Source organism: Apteryx mantelli, chromosome 28, assembly GCF_036417845.1.
Source record: "Apteryx mantelli isolate bAptMan1 chromosome 28, bAptMan1.hap1, whole genome shotgun sequence".
In the NCBI taxonomy this organism is placed as follows: Eukaryota; Metazoa; Chordata; class Aves; order Apterygiformes; family Apterygidae; genus Apteryx; species Apteryx mantelli.
This window is the reverse complement of record NC_090005.1, coordinates 2,917,338-2,937,755: the sequence shown is the minus strand read 5'-3', so window position 1 is coordinate 2,937,755 and position 20,418 is coordinate 2,917,338. Positions and strand designations below refer to the sequence as shown.

Sequence of the window (20,418 nt, the reverse complement as noted above, 5' to 3'; positions counted from 1 at the left end):
GATGTCTATGTCTATTCATTCTTAAAGAAAAAAATTGGAGGAGTTGATGGAGTCATAAGGGAGCTATTTGCAAGCTTTCAATTACTTTTTGAAGCTTCTGTCTGACAAAGTACTTCAGCACATCTCTGAACATTTAGCATGTAACATGGTATCCCTATAGTTAGTGGGACCACTCCTGTTTATCAGAAAGCACATATTTAGGTGGCTGATCCTCACTGGCTCCTCACAGCATGGAAATATATCAAGAAGGTCAAAGGATAATATGGGGTAACAAGAACAAACCAGAAAAGTAAAATGAGCTGTATGGGCCATATTTGTCCATATCAGTTCCAAGCAGTGCTGATCCAAAAACCTACAGCTGATTAAAACAATTGAATTTCTATTCTGTCAGAGGAACATTCTGTATTTCAACACTTTTTTTTCCCCCCTCAGATCAGGAGAAGTCTGAAAAAATACCCTGGACACTAAAACATTTTTTTTTTAATATTTGGTATTGTACAATCGAAATGTTTTGACATTATTGATTACCCTGATGTAGTTCAACATTTCTGAAATGTTTTTATTGCAACCACAACTGAAGATTCCATCAAAATGAAGCTTTTTTTAAATTTAATATTCATTTCCTCAGGAAAAATTTACGTCTTTTTTACAGAAGCAGATCTAATGTGGAAAGACACCAAAGCAATCTTTATTAAAACTCTGGTAGTTGACCCAGTATCATAATTATTAGACTTGTTTCCTTTCTACTCTGTTACTAGTACTGGCTTCAACAGCTAATATCATAAACCCAAACTCGGTTACTTGGGCTTAGAGTTATGTCACGATCCCATCTATGTCCTTGAGCTATGAGTGCCCAGTGTCAGTGCCCCTGAATTGCCTCGCCATCCCTTTTACACTGGTACCTATCATTTTCCGCTTGCCTGCTCCTATCATTTCTACAAATCTCTTAGAGGCCTATTTTGAGGCACAGGCCCTGTGACATAGGCAGCTAGCGGGTGACCGGCAGGGGGGGTTAGACCGCAATAAATCTCATGATGATGCTGACTTTTTAAAGTATTTTAAGGTATATCATTTGTGTTCTGTAATAACGACACAGATTCAGGCTCCCAGCCATATACTTTGGCCTGATGCAGGTCATATCTTCCCTATCCTGGGCAGCCAGGGACCAATTTATACCTAAGCACAAATTACATCATATATTTTCTGACCAAGTTTTCATTTTGCCTGTAATTTACAGCATTATTTATGTTACTGCTGCATTTAGCCCTTGGAATCACGAGAGGTTTCAATCCTAGCTCAATTTTATGGTTTAATACAGAAGTAGCTCAAATGGCTGATAATTAGATATAGCTCTACTTTGGATAAGATCCAATATTCCATTGGTATGTTTTGGGTAAGAAACATGAAAGAAAATTTCAAAGGGATGGTAGGGGGTTGGCATAGTTTATACTGGAACCCATGTAGAATCTGAATGAACATCTATTAGAAATGTATTTAAAAGGAGGCTGTTATAGTTTGTGGGCCAAATGTCTGGAGATACAAGTCTCACGATCTTTTTAAACCTTTACAGGGCTTATCAGTTCATACCAGCTTAGGAAGTGGCCCTGTTTGGTTTTCATGAGCGATCACTGCTCTGATGCAGTGTTGTGTTTTCTGTTTCTCTATCCAGGCAAACTCGTTCAGCCTCAGAGAGCTCTCCTTTCTTTGCCTGGTTTTCCCTTGCTTTTTGGTAGACCATTTGCCTTCCTTTCCCAAGAAATTGGGTGTTCCCATGGGCTTTTTCTTTGCCATTCACACACACAACTGTCTGAATAGATCTGTCTATGGGGAATCATTTTCCAATTAACAGGTATATCTCTTTATGTGTAAAATGCAAAACAGATGACAATATCTCTCAGCTGCAAAGGCATGCTGCAAATCCTAACTATGGTCACAGAGGGCATCACATACTGCCTGATCTCAGTTTTTTCCACAGGAAAGACCATTGTTTTCCCTGGGAAAAGCTACTTTCTGTGCAGAAGAAAGAGACAGGTCACGAAGGAGACAGTTACAGATCCCAGACTGTCAAACTCTTTCAGCCCTGAAAGTCAGAGTACTTGAAAGGCTGCTGAAATAAATGATAGGTGGCTCTGCTTCCTTCAGGAAGTCATTCCCAATCTTATGGTCACAGTCACCTTATTCATATTAACAGCCTCCTTCCTCCACCCTTTCTCCTCCTAGCTCCTCTTCATTTATCCGTATCTTCCTTCCTCATCCTGCAGAACAGTTTGGACCCCCAGGACTGTCTATCTGCTCCGAAATCACAGTGCAGAGGGTTCAGGGTGCGGTAGAGGGGGGAGGTAGCGGCATGGAGCACAATCCATCTGGCAGTGCTGCCTCTCCCCGTCTTTCGCCCCCGCAGAACCGAGCCTGGGAGCACTGCTGCTGCTTCTCTTCGCTTCACCTTTAATGAGACTCCTGCGGAGAGCAGAGGAAGCAGAAAGGAAATAAAAAGATGCCTGACAAAAGCATTGTAAATAGACAAGATGCAGGTGAACAACAGAGAAAAAGGAAAAAGCGGTATACAAGCTAGCTTGATTTTAAGACATGGCAGAAGAGATCGATAATTCTTTACAGCAGCATAATACACATTCTAGTGTTTAACGTGGTTTGATCGTCAAAGTCTTTATTTCAGGGGTCGGTCCTGTTTATGTGGAGGTGCTCCTGTATTTGACATGTCAGTGATGGGGAGGGGAAGAGAACAGGGAAGGGAATTGTTGTGGAAAAAATGTTCTAAAATGACACCTAGACCGCCACCACAGCTTGGTTGCTGAGAAGCTCAGAAAAATCTGGGGAAGAAATGCTCATATGCCCCTGTGAGATTGAAAAATTAAGATAATGTGCTTATGCAGAGCTCTTTTTGTTGCTTACATTATTTTGTAAGGACAAATCCCTGTTGTATATCTTTGTTCTGCTGTGGAGACCCAAACTGACCCATTTCTGCTTGCACAGAAGTCAATGAGTCCCTTTATCTCTAGTGCACTAGTGCAAATAGTAGCCAGGGCAGTGCAAAGTGGGTACATAATGCCATGAAATCAGAATGCTACCATTTATCACCCTCCTTGTACTGAATTAAATCACTATTTGAAATGCACTTAAAGAATCAAACCTTTATAGTTTAGTTGGTGAAAGGATTGGGTCCCAGAATTACATCAGTTGTTTTCTCTAAACAGCTATTAGCCTCCTCCATTATACTAACAGAACTGGTTTCCATCCTCTGGCTCATTTATTCCAAACCAGCATTATTGAAGTGAATGGGGTCTAGGCCCTGGATATTAGAAGAGCTGTTGGTCTACTCATAAATAACAAGTTGTCAAGGATTTTAATGGAAACCCTTAGAGTGCTGTAAATCTGTGCAGTTCTGCTTGCATCCCCTCCCTCATTTCCATCACAATATCACTCCAGCGGGACTGCAGCTTGCAGCATGTGCCAGGCAGCCTAGATTGGTAGGACACGGGGGAAGGAGAAAAAAAAAGCTGGAGATGGGGTGGGGGATTCAGAACAGTTGGTACTGCGGAAGCATCTGCTGGGTGGCCGGGTACAGAGTCACCTGGCCTATTCAGCGTGGAGAGGGGGAAGGGTTATTCATCCAGGGGGACCGGAGCACGGGAATAACAGAGCCACGGATGCTTGTGGAATAAAGACAGATGTGTTGCAGTTTACATTTCGCTCCATTGGTCTGTGAAGCAGTAAATCTTGGCAAATACGGGGTTTTCTTACTTTTTGCTCACATTTTAAGTTGTAGAGCTACTGCAGTGGTATTGCATAGACTATCCCTTGCTGTTAGTCAAAGAGGACTTTCCTTTTCAAGATGATTTGTTTCTACCTTCCCAGCCAGTCTAAAATACCGTCACTGAAAATTTAACACCACATCCTGACCCAAATAGCAATGTCTGTGCAGTTCACTGGATGCTAGCCAGAAACTGGGTTACTACAAAGTATGGCCCCTTGACCTGCATTTTGTGTCCACATAATCATTCCTAAAATATCTGCAGCTTAGCTGCCTGCGTAGATCAAAGCACCTTGCTATATACAACATTAAGGCCTTCTAAGAAGGAACTTGAGCTGACTTGTCTGCTCTCTGCTGGCTGTATGATATTACGGGATATAGTATGATCAGCTTGAATCAAGCAGGTACAGCCATGCATGTGCCCATCCTACTCACGCTGCAGAGAGCGGACTGCATGGGGCTCTGAGGGGTAGGGTGGGCTCCCTCCGGGCTCCCTCCCCTCTCGGGCATCAGAGCTTGGTAACATTTGTACTCAAGGTCAGTTTAGGCTTGCGTCCTGGTTTACCATGTAATATAAATAAAAAAACGACATCAGTGACAAAGCTTCTGCTAGCTTCAGAGTGCCCAGGGATTATAGTCTTACGTAATTACTAGTCTAGCACTGAGAGAATAAAATACAGTAAAACCATCAGCAACACAGATCCTAAATTAAAATAATTATTTTAAAATATAGATCCTTCCACGTTACAACCTCACAGCTCCTGACAAACACTGAAGAGGAAGGCCTTATGAGACTTAAACTCTACATAACATAAATATTACCCCTATATTACAGATAGGGAAACTGAGCTATGAAGACATGAAGGAATCTGGCCAAATTCTCTCAGTAAGTTTGTGGCGTAATCCCCCTCTCTCTCACCAGATTTAAAATTCATTTTGAGAAAAGCTGAATAGCACAAGAAGTGAGGCAGGATGGAGAAAAAATGGATGGCTGCCAAAAAGGATTGATGCCCTTCAGTCTCACGGGAGTTTTTAACCCTTCCCAATGGTTTTCCCAGTCTGAAAAACCTGGTGTGGTTCATCAGCCTGTACTTCTCCTCTACTGATCCATAAGAGATTTGCCAGTGGGAGCAGCTGCTTCTAGAGCGAGTTGATAACACAAGCCCTGAGGCACTTACATCTGTACGTCTCACACTCTGCCTGCCTCCCTTCCCAGGAATAAAATGAGACTGGGATATTGCATGTGCTTTTATAATGTGTATTCCTATGGGGCCTTGGTCACGATTAAGGCATCTAAATGCAACTGGAAACAAATAGTAACAACTAAAAAGACAAAAGGATGACCAGTCTGAACATTTGTTAAACTAAAATTGCTTCTATTCAAAAATAAGTTGCAGTTTCACAAGCCATACAGTGCAGTTGTTTTAATTCCTTTTCTAATAGTTATATTTTTAAGAGCAGCTGCTGCACATGTTAAGTAGTACTGCTGAGAGAGCCATATGGATTTTTAATCCCTAAGAGTTATTACATGGTTGTAGTAGTATATATGACAATCCACGATCGTCTTAATGGAGTCATTAGAGTTGACAATCTTTTCTTAAAGAGGGCTATTGTTAGAATAAATCTGACCCAAAATATAGGAAAGGTTTGGGAGAAGGGCATTTCACTAAATGAATCAGAGAACACCAATATCTTTTTTTAGGCAGCTCAGTATTTTTTACACCTTTGTAAAAATGCCTTCTAGATTATTGCAAGATAATTTTGCATTCTGTCCTTTTGGAACTATACCTAGAAAGTATGTCTTGAGATGTTATTGTTGCTTTATATTGGTGATTTTTTTTTAACAAACCAGTCAAAATGGAGACACTCCAACTTTCTTGCAAGCTACCTACTAGAATGTCCCTCTGTTCTTGAAGGAAGAATTCTTAACAAGAATACTCCGAGTTATAATCCTAATATATGTTTTGGAAGATTCATTAACATTGAAAGAGATATTAAATCCTATTTCTCAGCGAACTTTTCTAGGACAACATCTAACCATGAGAATGTTTCTTGCACTTTATTCTAAAACATGTGGCCCAATAAGAGACAGAATAAAGACTAGATGAATCACTGTTAGATCCTGAATGAAAATGTCTCTACTCCCAGTAAAGGCCCCAATAGTTGTATTTACAAGCAGAAGAAGAGAAATTTACTGAATAAGCTGCTTTAATGTAGAAGTTATATATACCTATATATCATTTGGATGCATCTTACTGGGTATGCTACAGATTGCTCAAATAAATCTAATGAGCCTACTAGATCTTTAATTCTACAGAAAATACTGCAAAACTCTTAACCTTATGACATATATCAGGATTGCAAAATCTGAAATGAATTCTAGTAAATCTGCTGCTGGCTGCCATGGAAATGGAGCAGGTTACTTTAAAGGACTCAGTATCGCAAAAAGAAAAGAGAATCCCAGTTTTTTTGTGTGTGTCGAACAATTAGCTTAAAACAACCTGCTCCATTTTTAGCCATCTCCGTCTGTTTCCATGGCAGCAGGAACTGAGTTAATACAACTGTTGCAGATTCTAGATGTAGATGTTGGTACCCATTGTTTCGGCAGCACTAACAGACTTCAGGGTCTAACTTCAATTTCCCAAAGCTGGCAATTTTGATTCATTATTAATTTAGGGTGTTTCTTGTGCCATTTTAAAACCTGAGATGAGGTTGCTCTGGGAACTGCATGCTACCATTTATCCAGTTAGGACATCAGAGCCAGGACAGACCTATCTCCACACTTCTGGCTTTTAAAATAGAGTGCTGAAATCCCATCCACACAATCGGAGGCCTGGAGTCTCATTGCAAGGATTGTGGCCTCACAAATAAAGTCTTCATGGCAAGATCCTGGCCATGGTCATCTCATGAGTACACCCGTTGACATTTTGGGATCGTCATTTTTAGCTCTATCAAGGGCTTCGACAGTGTTGTGTCAGGTGAAGGTGTGGCCTTCATGTCCACCTGCCCCCCAAGAAGCGGCAGTGCCACAACAGGCCAAGGCCAAAGCCCCGCACTGCCAGCCCTTCACACGAAGCCTGCACAGAGAAGGGGAGCAGTGCTCTGAAGTGGGGACCAGCTCAGTGCCACAACATCCTGCCAGGCCAAGCAAGACAGCAGAGACGAGCCCTGTGAGGATCCCTTTCCCCCTCAGCCAGCCCCTCCTCAGGCAACAACTCAACGATCACCTCCCAGAACCCCCTGCGCAGCCTTGGCGCCCTTCATGAATATTCAAATCACGCCAGAGTTCCCCACTGTGATTGGCTGCGGCCGTTCAAACGAGGCCCCGCCCCCTGCCACGAGGCGGGGCGGTCAGCAGCCGTTAGTCGGCCGTTTGCTTGCGGGGGGCGGGAAAGGAAAGCGGAGGGGCTGGTACGCGCACGCGCAGCACCGGCGCACTCCCGCCGCCTCGAGGCGCGCGAGCCTCGCGCGTCCTCTCGTTGCCGTAACAACACCTCGCCGTCGCCTTGCCGTTTTTGTCCAATCAGAGACTCAGTTGGTAGCTTGGCCCAATGGGGCGGCAATATGTTAATGGAGAGGGCGGGACGGAGAGGGACAAGGGGGTGTCGTTTTGACCAATCAGAAGGCGTGGGAGGCGGGGCGAGGGCAGGTGGGCGTTGGGACTCGCTTCTCTCAGCGGCCCCGGCGTTTTACCTCAGCGCGGAGCGGTGCCCCCCGGCCCCGCGGGGGCACCTGCGCTCCCGGCTCGGCCTCGCCGGTGCCTGCACTTCCAGGGGTAAGTTCCTGCTTGGGGAGTCTCCTGCTGGTGGTAATTCCTCCAGGTCTGTGTCCCAAGTACAGGGATAAAATCGTGGAGGAAGAAAAGGAATCTCAGAAGTTAATGTGTCAGGTGAATGCACATATGCCATAGCCTAGTCTGCTGTGCTCCTGTGTCTGATAAAGCCTGCTCCAGTCGCAAGGGAGCAGAGATGGAGCGTTGGCTGTAATTAAGGGCATGCCATAAAGATTGCTGCATCACCAGAAACAACTCAAATGCAGGGATAAATGGGAATCTTTACTGATTTTAAAAGAATAGATAGCAGGGTGAGCACATATTCCTTTTGCTCTTTCCACATAAGCAAGAGAAATGTGGCTGATCTAAAACAAAGAGTAAAGCTGAATGTGTTCCCTCAGTCTGGGAATATTCAGTGTTTTCCACACAGCATTCTGAGCTGTGTTGTATAAGAGCTGCTGGAGCCACTGAAAATCAATAGGGCTGAAGGCTAATGCTTAAGCACTGTTCAATTTTCTTTTGTTTTGTTCTGGATGTTTTCATAGAATGAAGATACTGGGTGTAAGATGGAAGTACTCACCCTCTCAAAAAGCAATGCAGAATACAGAAGAGCTGGATAAGAGAAATAAAGTTGAAGATGAACTTTTGTAAAGAGACACAGAAAGAGAAGAAAGTGCCTTGAATACCAAAGGTCAGGATACAGTGGGATATGAAGAGAAAAGGAGAATTTGCAATTCAGGTGCCTTTCTGAAATAAAAAAGGAGGAAGAAGAGGTTAGAAATAAGTTTGAAGTGGAATGAAAGTTTGTAAGAGGACAGAAAATACCTTCTGAGATACTGACTTAAAATGGAAGGCCGCTGAATAAGTGTGTAGCTGTATATACGTCAGAGAAAAAGCCCTTTCCCTGCTCTTTGTGTGCTGTTTACATTCTGATCTGTGCTCTTTCTTTAAAATACTGTTTTCAAAATAAAACATGAACTGTTTTGTCTGTTTCTATCTTTATGCTTTTATTTTTCTTTTCAGATGACTTGGGATGAATCTGACTGACTGCAAGTACAAATCTGGTGAATATCATGTTCTGCTGTTTCTTGAATGGAGGAGCCAAAATAATTGTGATGCAGATGATTCCTAAAGGAGTAGTAAATTTACATTTTCATTCAGGTCACAACATTATTTTAAAATATCATTTGAATTGTTAGAAAACAAAAGCTTCAGTGTTTGTGTGTCTTGCTTTGCACAAAGTTTGGCAGACTGTCTTAAAATTCCTCCATTAATGCAGTTTACTTCAGACATAAGCTAGCATACAAGTCATTTGTCAAAGTATTTCTTTGTTGCCCCAGACTGTCCCCTGTTGTTCTAACACTTGCTCTTTGCAAACATGCACTATCCCTAATGCTTCATTTTTTTTAAAGATCTAGCTTGTGATCATTCTAAATGTTTCTCTCATAATGACTGAAGTTAGGCAAGAAGTCAAAATTTAATATGTCTATGAGTTCTTGCCAGCACTTTCTGGATTCTTGCCTTGAACGAAGAACACAGGGAGGCCTATAAATGGCTCTGTTCCCAATTCGAATAAAGCATCATTCAGGCTTGTGTTCCAGGAATCTTTGTTTTTCATCACTCATCAGAAAGAAATATGAATGGAACTGTTTGTTTGTTCTAGCAGTTATTGCTAGCTAGTATGAAGCTTCTGAAATTGTAAGAAATTGTTGGTTTGTTCAGTAGTCACTTATGACTAGTTGCTCAGATCATAATCTAAAGCAGCCAATTTGTAGATAATACATCCACAGTGAGCAGAAGACTGGTAGCAATCCACCTTGACTGATTGATGAGTTGAATGGTCTAATTGAACGGCGATTCTACATTTCCCTCTGAGTCCAAACAGAAAGTTTGAGATTATAAATCCTCATTCTGTTGAAACTCTTTCTGTTCTGTGATGTAGTGCCTTGAGCTGCTAAGTGGTATGGCTTATGGGAAGCAAGGGATAACAAGAAGTGGAGAGTGTAGTGGATGGGTTGTTCTGTCTCACTGGATTGTTTAATGGAAATGAAAAGTTATCCAGTACTTATGTCTGCGAGTTGGATAGGCTGAATGATGGTGCCTTTATTGTTTTTTCGCAATCCAAAAGATGAAGATCAAAATATTTATTTATGACTGTCTTTTTTTTTTCTGGACTTCTTTCTCCAGAAAATTAGCCACTTTCCTGGAACGAGTGAAATCTGTAGGAAAGACTTGCTGGGTAGGAACATGAGCAGGATGGTAAAGCTCTCCCCGAAAGAATTCAACAACTTTCCCAGGACCTGGTGTCTTCCTGCAGAGTAAGCCCTTCTTAAAGCCTGATTTTCTTCTTGGCTCTTTTTGGGTTTTTTTTTTTTTTGGTTTTGTTTTTTTGACTGTCAGATTAAAACTCTTCTCTTATTTGTATATCATAAGGGGCTATTATGTAAATATACAATTCATTCCAATTTTGACTCTGTTGAAAGCAGAATTTGCTGTTACAGATGGTATTTCTGTCAGTGCAGGATAAACTGTATTTTTTTTTCTTTCTGGTCATTGCTTCTATAAGCATTTGTCTGTCAAAAATATCTCCAGCCTTGCTAAACTCTGGGACAGCAAGTGTCAAAATCATGCCCTTGTGATTAATGTCTTACATTTCTACCTGCCTAACTTCCAGCATGATGTTAGAAGCCCTTATTTCCTGAATGATAGACTAAGATTCATATACTGTGCCACAGGAAAATGAGTACGTCTCTCTGTAAATTACTGATGGAAATGAAATCAGGAAAACTAAGCAGTTATTGGTTAAAACTTTTGAGATTGTAAATGTAGAGTACTGAAGGAAAGTAGTCTTGATTCTTTAATTTTAGTGTTCTCACAGTCTTATTTGCTGTCACAGTTAGAGTTACATTTTTGGAAAATTCCTGTAATGGATTGAAAAACTAGGCCCAGAAAATCTCCATTAGGAAGCTACTTTAATGCTATTATTTCATAACTTATGAAGTGTGTCTCTGTTCCATTTTACTCCTTCTCATAGTTATGGTGATTTGCAGGCCAATAGCAGATCAAGGAAACTTAAGACTTATGTCTGTAAACTGGACTCTGGCTGTCAGGGGAAAGGCATCTATATCACCAAATCTGTGAAGGACAAAAACCGGGACAGGATATGATCTGCCAACTCTACACCTCAAGGGTAATCCTTCCATTCCCTGTTTCAAGATTACTCTTCTGTCACTGACCTAGTGTTTTAATATCCAGTTTAGCCTTGCTTTGATGTGGTCAGTCAGCCATAAATAGGATTCACTGGTCATTTTCCTTAGATTCATCACTGTCAAAAGAATTCATCACTGTCAAAAGAAAAATGTCTACTTTACATACTATTGTGTAAACTCTTGTTCATAAAAGATTTTTAATGTTTTGAGGTGGATTCACCTTGACAAGAATTCACACCATTCGGGAGAAATGAACTGGACAAGGAAAACTTCATCTCTGATCAGTGAATGAGCACTTAAAAGATGCTCATTTTTCATGAGTCCAGTTAAGCCCTATCATCCTGTTCCTTACAAGTCTCACAACAAAGTGTTTTTGATTGGCACTTTAAGTTACGTCCATAATGAAATCTAATATACAAAACTCACTAAGCACCTAGCTGTCTGGACTGCCAATATTTTGAGCAACAGACCCTTCATTTATTTTTGTTTATTGTTGACTGTTGGGCACGCTTTATTTTTATGGGCTAAAGTTGTTTGACTTTGCATTGGCCTCAGTGGGGTTTTTTTGTTTTGGTTTGTTTGTTTGTTTGGGTTTTTTTTTTTTTTTTTTTTTTTTTTTTTTTTTTTTTTAGGTAATGCTCCAAGGAAAGAATGGAACTCCATGAAAATCTGGAGAAATTAATCGGAGATGGAGGGGAGGACACATGGAGCCTCTGGCCTGGTGAAAAAGCAAATAGGAAATTCAGATCCTCTTGAGCACAAGGTAGGATAGACTTACCCATAGGCTCCTTCTCTGTTGTTAAACACAAAATTCATTCTCTGTTCCTTCTGTGAGCTTCAAACACTTGCTGAGCTGTATAGGACCAGCTAAGGCTTAACTTCAGTGGAGAGCCTGAGTACATTTGCTTTAGTGTGGACCCAAGCTCTGGTTTGTTAAAAGCATTAGGGGCATCCACCCCAGTGATACATGTTTACAGTAGCTTTCCCAGCTCAGAATTAGCTGGGCTAGACTAGTTCTGGAAGCATATCAGGCATAAAAAAGAGTTCAGTAAGGATATCAACTAGGCTTGTCACCTTTGCTCTGTGAGTTAATGAGTTACTAGTATACTTCATGTGTTGCAAGCAAGCTTATAAGCAAAACAGCTTCATATCCTCTTTCCCAGCATTTTATTATTGGTAGGTTTAAGTTTGATTTGAGGATTTATGTGCTGGTGACATCCTGTGACTTGTTTATAATGAGAGCATTGCACATTTTGCTATTTCAGTATACTCTGACCCTTTGTATAAGAACTTGGTGAGTAAACAAGCCTATTAACAGAAGTTAATGACAGTACAATACATAGCAACCAGAGATACAGAGAAACCATAATGATTTAACCGTCCAAAGTGTCTTTTTCCAGAGAATCTCTAAGCACTTCATAAATATTAGTAATTTGTCTTTGCAGCATCTGAGTATTGTGAATAAAAATATGTATTAAATACTTGAGCAGGCTCTGTATTAGAAGTTAGCATGTGTTACATAGTTCAGATCAGTGCTGCATACAAGTTTGAGGATAGTTAGTACTTCTATAAACCTGTACCTAATTGATTTTCCTATTTTTCCATATTATTCTGGTGCTATTTTTCATGAAGTATTACTATGAAAAAAGAGTTATAAGAGGTAATCTTCAAAGGAACGAAATGCCTGAATGCTAAGATACTTTGTTTTTCTTCTTTATGAGAAGTAGTCATGGCTTAGCTGATGGCTGGAAAAGGTTCTGGTATGTAGTTCTGGATCATTCCAACACAGCATTAGCTCCACTAATAAGTGGTTGTAGAATGGGGCCTAACTGAGAAAGAGGGCTATCTTCCATTGAAACTGCTGATTTCTCAAAAGTGATGGAATTGGAATGCTGATGAGATTGCAGTGAAGTGAAATTGAAGCTTTTGAGCCTCATTTGTTGGATTCTTTAGAGTAATGGGATCAGTATAGGGCTGATCATATTTAGTACCATTAAATCTTCTGTGCTTAATTAAGATGCTTTGTACATTATGCAGTGTGACCAGGATCATGTAGTGAAAAAGGAAGGAAGCTAATACCTTTCCAACCCTACATCTTGTTCATTCATTTACACGATAATGTATGCATACATCTGATAAATTGTTCCGTTTACAAGAACAGTGTTAGTTCTGCTAGAGGTGAAGATTCTGGTAGTAAGAGGTAGAAGAGAACATTTCTAAACTAGTCTTAGACAGCGTAGTGTTTATTTTTTCTTATATATCTTCATTGGGGGTTGGACTAGATGATCTCCAGAGGTCCCTTCCAACCTCAGCGATTCTGTGATTCTGTGAACAAAGATATGCTTGTCTTAATCTTGGAGGCATTTCTTTGTTTCTCCAATGCAGAGTATATTTTGTGCTGTTATATAAGTCAAGTGAAGAAACTCAGATGAGCAACAGAATTGGACACCAAATTAGGAAGAAAACTCCACAAACATGAATTTGACAGCATAAAATGCCTTTGTTTCAATTTTCGTCTTCTACCTACTTTTCTTTCTACACGTTCTGCCTACTTTTCCTAACAACACTGATTTGTCTAACTTCTCTAGTACTACCACTCCTTCCAAACTTTGCTGGTAATCATAGGACATTGTGCTGCACCAACTCTACATCTTCTCTATGTTTATCTTTGGCAGCTATGATAAGCAGTCTTATATCAGTTTACCTAGACATAATATGCAGGTTTCTCTTCTGATGTTCCTTCAGTGTTCTTTCTTTGTAAGTAATGAGATACCATGTATCTGGCTAGTTCCGTCTAATATCTTGTCCACTGCTAGTAAAATTAAAATGATATCTGTTTATAGCAGCACGAACTCTTAACAATGCTAGCTTCTGAGCTGCAGTGCTGTTTTTGTGTGAGGTGAAGCTCTTCTAAGATGATCCAAGAGTATAAGTTTCTTCTTTCCATTTTGCTTCCTAAAACCCTTCCCTCACTAGGAGATGGGATTGTTCCAATTTGGTAATAGTTCACATGGTGAACTTTGGTTGCTAGAGATAAGAACTGTGATGTCTCTCCTTGATCCTGCATTAACTGGTCTCTTCTCTCAGACTGTTGGTTGCTATCATCAGCCTCTTAATGCCAGTTCTGAATCTTTGGGTCTCCTAACAGTCTGCTGTAGGATCTCCTGCAATGGTCCCATAGCCGGATAGTTGATGGATGGCCAGCAGAGGGAGATAGACTACACTGAATCGGATGTGGAAATTGTGTGAATTGTTCTCCCAGACACATGCACAGAGCGTTTCCTGCCTGCAGGAGTCCTCACCTATGTGGACAGCTTTGCTCTAGTTCTTTGCATAAAGTATTTCATTGTTATCAGTGAGCCATAATGGAAGTTACACTTCCTAATGGAAGGGGCTATCTATGGTTCTCAGAGTATAGCAAACCAATCCCAGTTCCTCATCTACTCCCAGCAAATACTAGATTGGTATCAACTCTGCATTCAACCTTTTGGTTTTATCTGATAAATCTATCCTACCGTTTATGTCACTTTTGAGTTTGGTCTGTCGTGTTTTGCTTACTGTAACCACCATCAGTCTGTTTGGCAGCTGGAAGTTCTTAGAATCCAGTCTTCAGATTACTTTAACAAGTAAAAGCTGGATTGCAGCAAACAAATGGTGTGTTCTTTTTCTTTCCAGGTGAATCATTTTCCAAAAGAAGCAAAGAAGGGGACTGATAGTAGGAAATCCAGCATTCTACAACAAAAACAGCCCAGGACTGGTGAAAAGAAAAGCATAAGACACTGCAGCTCCCTGCTAGACTTGGCAGAGCCAGACTCAGCTACTATCTTGGATGACTATAACTCTAATGCAGACCCAATCCAGGTCAAACAGTACATGGTCACATCTCTGCAACAGATCAGAAAGTCAGATTAGCAAATAAAAAAAAAAACGCTGGGAGAACTATATTCACAGTATTTTTTTGTTTGTTTGTTTTCTAATTCCGGTCCACTAGAACCCAACCTCCTTGAAAAAATACTAAAAGGCTTGTGGCAGCAGCATACTAATTATTTGGTGCAAAGAATGGCGTAATGTGTCCTAAGTTATGAACAATGGGAGCTACAAATAACTTGGAGGACAAAGGCAGAGGAGCAGGAGAAACTGGGTGATAATATCCGCCCAAGAATCACTAGAATTCTAGAACAGCCAGATGTTATTGCTAAAATCAGTAACAGTGATCTAGTTAACACTGGCATTTGTTACACGATATTGGCATTAGATTTCAGAGTAGGCACCTGCAAAAAGTAAGGGAACAGCTTGCACCTAGCTAACCTTTTCCTGATATTTTCTGAAGACTCATTCAGGTGACAGTATACTTCATAACCTGGAGGTGATCTCTGCAGTCATAAGATAAAGATATTTAGAACTTGAATGTTTTTCTTTTTTTCATTTCTATGTTTTAGACAAGTATGGAAGTGAAAGCAAAGGTGACTTGAAGACATTTTTAATTCTTGGAATAGTTGTTGGTTTGTGTGACCTCCACTATAAACTAGAGAAGTCTTAGAGATGCTCAACCATTTATGCTCTGGCTACAACAGGTAGCCGTGGTGAGTGTGAGGTAAAATCGGAAATTTTTTCCACTCAGAAAGTGCTACTGTCTTGTGGAAAATCCAGAGTTGCAGTTGCTCTGTTGGCAAGAGGCAGACTGAACTTCAGAGCAGTCAGACAGAATTTCAGAAGCCAAGTGTCTTCAATCTAATCTTCAAGACCTCATGCTGATCACCACTGCAGTTTGAATGAGCTAGCAACCTAGCAAAAGCAGCACCCCAACTTCAGGGCATTCTCTAGCAAGTAGGTAATAGCTACTAATGGTGGTGGTCTTGTGTTAGAGGAAGTATCAATGCATTCAGCTTTCAAAAGTATTCTGCAAATAATGGGCATTAGCCAGCTAGCAGTGAACTGCATTTAGTGAAAAATGGTGCATTTCAGTGGGCCTGATCCATTTTTCGGTTTGACTTCAGGCTGTAGTAAGGAGCGATGTACTCAGCAGATGATTTTTCTTCATCTGGCTTAGCACTGTATTCTTAGTATACTATTTATAGATGTTAAGGCAAAGTCATGAAAGAGCAAAAGATTCCTAATTTTAATTTTAAAGTGATTTAGGAATGAAGGATTGAACACTGCTAAGAGAATAGGGGAACAGACTTGCTTTGTGTGTTGGATGATTAATCAGCAATATTCAGCATATGATACCTGTCTCAGAAATGATGTATTGACTTGGTAGAAGCTATAGTTAGAAGAGAAAACCTTGACAGGGAAGGTGCTAGCTTCTTTTACTGCCTTTCACTTTGACCATCATGTTATTGGAGACAATATAGGACAAATATATTGCAGGATACTGACTTAAATAGAGCAGAGAATTTAAAACAGGATGAATGGAGCAGATATTGCCTCTAGTCATCTTCCATGATCTTCTCTCAGAGGTTCTTGTCCCTCAACCAGGAGTAACTGAATAGCTCATCAAGCAAATTTTGAACTCTTTAGCTTTCAGCCTTATATATTAAAGTAAATTGAAATCAGGAATGGATTGTGTTGATATGTCAGGCAGAGAACTGTTCAGGAGCTGTTTCACAAGTTGTTGAGTGATCTAAAGCACAGGTTTAACAGAATCTATGGCAGAAGCATCACGAGCTGGTGGGGAAAGGTGTGCCTGCTTTCACCATATGATTTCGGTCCACTTTCAAAGTATGTATCTGTTCTGCAGACTTATAGAGGTAGTACAGACTAGCGGTTCTCAAACTGTGGTGTGTTTTTGAGCATAGTACATAGACTACTTAAAATGATAAATGAATACCACCAAATAATGAAACACTTTGCTGCGTGCAGGTGTATAGTATGGAGGAGCAACCTAATTAGGGGACCAGCTAGTGCAGTGATATCTGAGCTATCTTTAATTTACTTCACTGTGTAACTGACAATGCACATGCAGTCCTGTATTGCCATAGCTATACTGCTTCCAGGATGTGAACTAGGTTGTTTAAAGCTTCATCGTGTAGTGTGGGCATACCATTAATTTGTTAATTATTGTATTTCCTTCCCTGTAGGCCTTGAGCAAACCTCTACTCTGCAGTGCTGTTTGTCTCCCAAAGTCTGAGAGATCCTCTTTTCTATAGGCAGTGGTGTTCATCAGGAACTGACAGAACCATTTTGTTGTTTCTTTTTCTTAAATATATTCTTTGGCAATTGCTAGCATGAAACATCCATCAATAGATGACCAGTGAAATTTGCCTTTAAAAAAAAAAATGTCAGGAGCTTGTGGGTGTCCTGATGTGAAACTGTTGTACTGGAACTTGATGTATATATGCTTGCTATGGTGGTATCTGATTACTGCCATCTCTTGTTTTCTTCAGTGAAAAATCCTTTGCTAAGAATGCCAGTGTGGTGTCTGATCTATTCAGTGGAATATAGCTAGTGAGTAAAAAAGTTCTCTGTACTGACTTCAGCTGAATAACTGAATCCTTGCACCACATCTTGGAATTTTCTCTTCGCGAGACAAGATATTTTTAAAATAAGTATATATGTTTATGACCCTTCATAAGTTTGTAAAGAATATAAAAATAAATACTTTAATGTGGTATAGCAGGGTTTCACTTCTCGGGTACACAAAGGGTAAAGGATGGAAGAGTCTGAGATGAGAAACACCAACTGCGATCCTATAACTCTGGGGGTTTGGCAGGGTTTGTTGTTTATATTGTTCTGTTGAGAGTCATTCATTTTGCACTTAACTCTGTTAAGAGAGCACTCAGCTACTCACAAATATGCCCTTCCTTGGCATAGTTTTCATCTAATTGGAGGCAAAAAGTCCTCTTGTGTCTGAGAGAAATGACTTCTTTGGATAGGCTGACTTCCTTTTCAAGCTCAGTTTCAGGAAATGTACATTTGTTTACTATATATTATCAAAAGTGTAGATTATTAATATTAGTACTAGCCATGGCTACTCTGCTTATTCTGAAAACTGCAGTGAGGTGAATGAATGGATGAGTAATGGAATGGCTGCTGTTGGCAACTGAAAGATAGGAAATATAAGTATTGCTCATTAGACATCACAAAAGTCTGTTGGAATTATGCTGTGATTTGCCATCTTGTCTCCTTGGAAAGTCTTTCAAATATCTGTGGCTTGTCAAGAACAAGGAAATCTGTTTTGTTCTTAGCTGCTTTATTTTCTGCCTGTTTTGCAGACAGATAAGGAGGCACTGTCCCTGTCCAGAGCACTCACAACCTAAGGTCTGCCTTTATGAGCAGCTGAGTGAGAAGGGCATGAGACCCTCAGCATTGGTTCTACCCTAGTAGAATAGTAACGTGAAACCACGGCCTTTGCATTAAATCTTTTCGTCAGTGCAAAGAAACAGCAAGACAGAAATTTGGTGATTTTAATTTTAAGAAGTGAGTGAAATGTGCCTATAGATAACTCAGAAGCAATAGGAAATTGTCTGCATGGTGCATGTGCAAAGCTTAACAACCTCTTCTTGCATTAGTTGACTAATGTGCCTGAATAGTTACGCAATATGTCTCACAGTATAATACACACTAAAAAAGTATCAGGGCTTCTGTTGAACTTTTCTAAATTTGGGCACCTCTCTTCTAGTTATACTTTCAAAGACTTCCCTGGTTGATAAGAGCTCTCATTTTCAAGCTTAATTCTAATTCAGTTACCTGAGAAACTTTCTGAGCAAAAATGAATTAATTTCCACATAAAGAGAGATATTTCTTCTTTCTTCTAGATGTAGATAACAAAATTAAAAGAAAGTCAATGTATCATCGTCACATTTTTAGCTCGATTTTTAACAGTAGCCAATTTTATACTGCAGACTGAGATGATGCTATCCATTTCACTGACCTCAGCAGTGTTGCATCAAGAATGAATTTAGTCTATACCATCAATCTGATTTTGAATCAGCTAGTGAAACAAGCTGTTTAGCCTTGGGAGATAGATGTGTCTGTGTTTCAAGGAAGACCATTCCAATACAGGGCATCAATAAAATATTAACCTTTTAATATATTTTAATAGAAATTTTGGTACAAATTAGCCTACCCACCTCAAGACTGTTCTAGTTTTTATATAAAAATATACTACAATCTAAGTCCCTGGAAACTACCACATATTTGGCATGCAGTTAATCAGTTTATTGTGGGAAAAGAGAGGTAAAAGACTATGTAAGTCTGGAAAGTGACTGTGAGTTGCTTTCTTCCTTTTTTTCTACTAGCTCGATTCTTGGTGCAGTGATACTCTGTAGTGTGAGTACCCACACAGTGGAAGATAGAGGGGTTTCGAAGCTGAAAGGAGTTTTGGCCTCAGGAATGGTGAAGGGAGAAATTTTAGTTTTTCCATAGTGCTTCTAAATTTTGGAAGAATCCTTGAATATATAGTAGAAGGGAGAAGCACTAGTTTAGCTTAATAAATTAGTGAGTTCTAGGTCACATAGCCGTGTAAAACACAGCAGCAATCAAGACAATATCTTTTCCTTTTATCCTTCATCCTTCAGTTCTGGAACCAAATCTGCATGAAGAGATGAAGCATGGTGTATTAGAAGCACTGTCTGTACAAAGCATCGCTAATGGGGCAGAAAACACTGTTTTGACAGTATTGGGGACAGGGAAACTGAGGCACTGAACTTGGTGCTGGCAGGGATGACCATTTGTGTCACTGGGCCTCTCTGAAACTTTGTGACCTGCAGAGTGAGGAGTGGAACCAAATCTCTTAGTTTTTCCTGTATTAAGTAGTTACTTACGACAGCTTCTACCTGGTTTTGTTTCCTGCTTCAGCTGTTAATGGTGTGGGATTTGACTAGAGAGCAAAGATAACACTTAGCAGTTTTAGCCCTTATTGGCTCCTGGATGAAGTGTGAGATTCCATAGCATTTGTTCCTACAGTCTTATTTTGATCATCTCAGAGTTGATGACGTCTTCATGGTACTTTCAGATATTTCCAGGGCATCAGTTAATCCTTACTGTTTGGTTCTGGGAAAGTAACTTTTGTTGGGTTATTCTTCTTCAAGGTCATCTGTTATTTCAACTAGAAGAGGTTCTATGTCTATACCTGCTCGGCTTCTACCACTGCAAAAGGCAGTTTCTGAGCTGTGCAGTTCTTCATGGCTTTGGCATCCTTAATTAAGTCTTCTATTGTTTTGTGTCACTGTGGAGAAAGGAAAGGGATACAGAACTAATCCTTTCCTTTTTGGTTTTATGGTGGCATCAGTTTAGGTATTAAAAAGGTCAGATTTGTAAAAGTAGTCAGGAAACAAATCAAAGCAGTTGGTTTCAAAAGAACAAGATTTTCAAAAGTTCATAAGTATGCCATACTGAGGATCCCATCTGGTGAGTTAGGATTGAATGGGATATCCTTGGGAGCAAGTGCATAGGGAATACGCTTCTTATTTAACTTCTCAAGTGGGAACTGGCCATTCCTGGCTTCTACATAATTGTTAAATGCTTAAAAATCTGTCCCAAGCTGTTATGAATGTTTAGTCCTTGGAAAAACCCTTAAACATAATCCTACCAGTTCTAAATACTTTTGAAAATTAGATTACTTTGATTAAATGCATGAATGAGAGTTAAACTCTTAAAAATCTGATGAAAGGAGATTATAGCAGCTGCAGCTTTTTATTTAACTTGAGGAAAACCAGCCAAGCTCA

The 20,418-nt window shown here is 40.1% G+C and overlaps 1 long non-coding RNA gene across 1 annotated transcript; it reads left to right on the top strand.

Moving 5' to 3' along the window:
- The first annotated feature begins 7,475 nt into the window (after positions 1 to 7,475).
- On the top strand, positions 7,476 to 14,681 carry LOC106490767 (uncharacterized). Its single transcript, XR_010886487.1, has 7 exons — positions 7,476 to 7,544; positions 8,087 to 8,232; positions 8,565 to 8,605; positions 9,729 to 9,859; positions 10,576 to 10,731; positions 11,383 to 11,513; positions 14,426 to 14,681. It is a non-coding gene; the product is annotated as an uncharacterized lncRNA (long non-coding RNA).
- The last annotated feature ends 5,737 nt before the right edge of the window (positions 14,682 to 20,418 follow it).